Genomic DNA, 4472 nt, shown 5'->3' on the forward strand with positions numbered 1-4472 from the left:
AACCATGACCCACGGAGTCCCCAGCCTGCCCCCTCCCGGCAGTCAGTGGTCCTTGGGGCCCTCCCGGTGCTGCTGGGGCACCTGCTTGCGCTGGGGGCTGCCTGGAGCTCAGCGCGGAAGGGAGGCACTGGCATCAGCCTTCCCTGGGCACCCTGAGTACTGCCTGGGAGACCCCGCGCATGCACCCGTCCCTGATCTTGAGCGCCTGTTGCTGTGGGCCTGGCATTGTGCTGATGCCAGAGCTCCAGGGTGACCAAGGGACGCGGTCCCTGCTGCCCTGAGCTGTGTCTGGGTCAGACCCAGCACACAGGTGGGAGCAGGGAGGGAAAGAGCAGGGAGCTGGAGAGCGGGGCTGGGGGAGGGATGGGGGCCCGGGCCTTGGGAGTGGGTGAAATGATGCAGAGAGAAGAAGAGAAGGAGGTCAGGACGCCCCCAGCCCTGCAGAGCAGAGGGCCTCAGCGCCAGGTTCAGGCCCCCAGAGCTCCCCAGGACCCCCTGTGTCGAGGCAGGTAATACCGGGGCATTGATGGCTAGTTCACTCTCATTTATTCATGAGTGGGGGGCAGCCTTCCAGAGGGACAGCACGTGGGATGGTTTGTGACCTGCTCTCCCTCCTGGTCAGGGCTGACCCCCAATTGGCCGAAGCAAACGGGCCCGCTTCCGTCAGCCCAGTCGGGATCTCTGCCTGGGCTGGGGTCTGCGCGAGCCCCTGCGCCCTCCCCGGAAGGGCTGCGTGCTGGCAGGCGCTCCGTGCTGGCTGGGACCACTGCCTGGGGTGAAAGGGCTTGCTGCACCGTTAGTGGGAACACTGTGGCTTGTGCTGACCACGGCCTGCCTCCCAGGGCGGGGACTTCTGGGCCACGTTAGGGAAAGGGCATCTGTGTGAGCAGACCCAGTAGAGACCTCGGGCCACGAGCCTGCCCGGAAGAGACCGTCTCCCATGCGCTGTGCAATTGGACGCCGGAGGAACTGAGTGCATCCGGGTGACTCCACGGGAGGCGAGGCCACCTCTCACCCCGCGTGCCCTTCCCCTTGGCTGATTTTGCGTCATGCCCTTCCCCTGTAATAACTCAGCCATGAGTCCTGGGGGTCCTCTAGTGAATCACTGAGCAGGCAGGTGGTCCCCAGGGCCTCTGACGGGTGTCACCAATGCAGGAAAGAAAAGAGGGAGTGGCTCTGGAACTTGTGCAGGAGCTACCCTTGGAAGGTGAAAGGCAAGGGCGTGGAGGTGGGGCGTTGGAGCTCTGCACACGCGGGGCTGGAACCAGGAGCCTCGGGGCACCGGGACGAGATGCCCAGGTTTAGAGAAAAGAAGCTCCCACCTGCAGAGCCGGAGGTGAAACCCAGAGTCTCCACCCTTCTAAGCAAGGGGGAAGGGAAGAAGAGGAGTGACCTGCACAGTATTTCATAGAAATTGACCAACTTCCAGTAAAATGATGGAAGCAACTACCTGTCTGGGATTCTTTTTAAAAATGTACATCTCTAATCAATGAGGTTCCAATGACACAATGACACAAAATTTGGAGCAATCCCTGGTCACCACCATTCACTTATTTCTCTATATATTTTAAAAATAAATACCTTGACAAATGAACAAGTTGTAATCACCTCTCCAACTTTGCCAATGACCTTGAATCCACTCAGCAGCCCCCATCTGGAATCTTTCCTGTACCTGAAGACAGGAATGAATGAATGAGCACGGCTGGTCACACTGCGGCGTAAACAAGCCCCTTTCCCAGCTGAGCCTGCCCTGACAATCCTACCCAGAACCCTCCACATCCTCTCCTACCCCAAAAGGCCAGTTCAAACGAGTAAGAGCTGGCTGCTTCAAAAGTCACTGACAACTCTCATTAAAATTATTCCACTCCTCCTGATATCCATTTTACCGGAACAATCTTTATGATAGAAAATAGTTCACTTTCTTTATAATAAGAATGATATGAATGGATTATTTGAGGCCATATAAAAGCTATAATAACTCCAACCTAATACATCTCAATTTACATTAGACCAGCCATGTATTTGCTCTTATTTTCTCCCCAATAGCTCCAGGAATGGGCATGCATGGACTGGAATCCTTGCTCATGGGACCAAGTTGCTTCTGTTGTGTGGAATGGTACAAGAGGGAAAGCAAACACTGCAGCTCCCAAGGCGAGCAAGAGTCTGGACTGGGAGCTGGACTGGGAGGAGATTGAGGACAGCTGTGGAAAAAGAACGTCACCAAACCAAGGGTGGTTTTCACATTGAAGTGGTTTCCCAGAGAGCTTGTGCAAGAGAGCGGCTCTTTAAAGCAGCAGACCCTTCCTTCCTCCCTCGCTCCCTCCCTCCCTCCCTCCTTCCCTTCCTTCCTCCCTCCCTCCCTTCCTCCCTTCCTCCCTCCCTCCCTTCCTCCCTTCCTCCCTCCCTCCCTCTCTCCCTCCCTCCCTTCCTCCCTTCCTCCCTCCCTCCCCCTCGTTCCCTCCCTCCCTTCCTCCCTCCCTTCCTCCCTTCCCTCCTCTCTTCCCTCCTTCCTCCCTCCCTCCCTTCCTTCCTTCCTTCCTCTCTACTTGGGTGATTTAGATTTTAATCTACTAGTAATCAGGTGTGCTTGGGAAAGGGGGAATGGGCAGGTTTAGAAGTAGCGACACTACCCAGACAAGGTGGACGCAGCTTGTTTAAACAGAGCGGGCCAGCGGGCGCCGGAGCCAGGCCGCTACCCGCGCGGGTGGAGTAAGCGGGTCGGCGCGCAGTTCAAGGCGGCGCCTGCGCGGCCGCGTCCACCGCGGGGCCGGCAGCTGGGGGCTGCGCGCGCAGCGCTTTCACCCGGGGGTCCGGGGCGCAGCCCTCGGCTCCGCTGAGGATCTGCGAGACCACGTCGGGCAGCCTGCTCCCGCAGCGGCCGCAGCTGTCGGCCCTGGAACACTCCTGCTCTGCACAGGGGCTTCCAAACGAAGGAGCCCTGACGTTTTGGGGGTTTTGCACCCTTCTGAAAATATAATAACAGTTATAGACTCTCTCCGCCGCCTTTATAGGTAGGTTTCCTTCTCATCGGCAATGAGAAACGGGATGAGTCTTGTTTGCCTTTTTGCCAGGAAATCCGAACCACTCTTCATAACCACAGAAGTCCTCCCGCCTGTATAACCTGCCTAAACCTCCTCTGGTGTGCATGCCTTTTCTGTTTTTCTGGCCTCGTTTTGCTTTTTTTTAGATTTTTAAAATTTATTTATTTTATTTATTTATTTCTCTCCCCTTCCCCGCCCCCCCATTGTCTTCTCTACTTTGCCATGTGTGTTATCAAAAGCTAACTCAGCCCCAACGGGGGTCACCCGTACGTCGGAATTACCAGGTAAAGGGAGGCAGCCAGTCACGGAGAACAGCAGATGTAAACGCAGCGCTGGAGAGTTTTCCCGACATACTCTCAACAATTGTTCACCAGTGAAGCGCTTTTCACCCAATTCTCAGCGTCTTCACACCCCTTCATTCCAGGTGTTCCCAGGGATGAATTAAAAATGAAAAGGGGTGGGGGAGGGGTCGGCTAAGCTCTCTGGGAGCCGGAAGCCTCAAGGTGGTGGCTCTCCCCAGAGGGCAGGCTCTGCGTGACTTTTGAAAGGCAAATATCACTTTTTTAAACACAACTGGCAGCCAAGTCCCTTCCAGTAGGTCTCCAGCTAAGCTGAAGGCACTTCCCTGGCTTTAGGCGGGGAGAACCATGGGTGGAAGCCAGCGGAGCTGGTGGCGTCCAGAGGGGCAGATGGTGACGGTCAGTGTGCACCTGCGGGCACAGGCCTCAGCCCACGGGGAACTGCCCCCACCCACCACAGGGACGGGCCTCAGCCCAGGGGGAGCAGCCTCAGCCCAGGGGTTGGGGGCTCAACCCAAGGGGAGGGGCCTCAGCCAAGGGGAGGGGCCTCAGCCCAGGGGGAGCGGCCTCAGCCCACGGGAGGGGCTTCAACCCAGGGGAGGGGCCTCAGCCCAGGGGAGGGGCCTCAGTCCAGGGGGAGGGGCCTCAGCCTGGGGGAGGGGCCTCAGTCCAGGGGGAGCGGCCTCAGCCCAGGGGAGGGGCCTCAGCCCAGGGGCCCTCAGCCCGGGGGAGGGGCCTCAGTCCAGCGGGGTGCAACCTCAGCCTAAAGAGCGGGGTCAGCCCAGGGGGTCCCACGCTCCTGCGTGGGGCCTGCAAAGTGACGCTGGTGCCAGGGTCGGCCGCGCAGTGCCGGCTGCTCTGGGGGCCGCTGCCCCTCCCCCTGCTCAGTGTCAGCGGCCCACCCGAGGGTCCCATCCAGTGCCCGGCCGCCCATGGACCAGGCTCCCGGGAGGCCCAATTCTTCAAGAGATTGCACCCACTCCACCGAGCCCTGCAGCCCCACCCGACACCCTAGAAGGACATTGGACCGAGTGACAGGCACCCCCCACCCAGCCGTGGGTGCGTGACCCCTGTGGGGCGAAAGTGGCTCTGGGACCACGTGCAAGGAGAAAGGCGAGTGTGAGAGACCTGC

This window comes from Dasypus novemcinctus, chromosome 19, assembly GCF_030445035.2.
Source record: "Dasypus novemcinctus isolate mDasNov1 chromosome 19, mDasNov1.1.hap2, whole genome shotgun sequence".
NCBI lineage: Eukaryota > Metazoa > Chordata > Mammalia > Cingulata > Dasypodidae > Dasypus > Dasypus novemcinctus.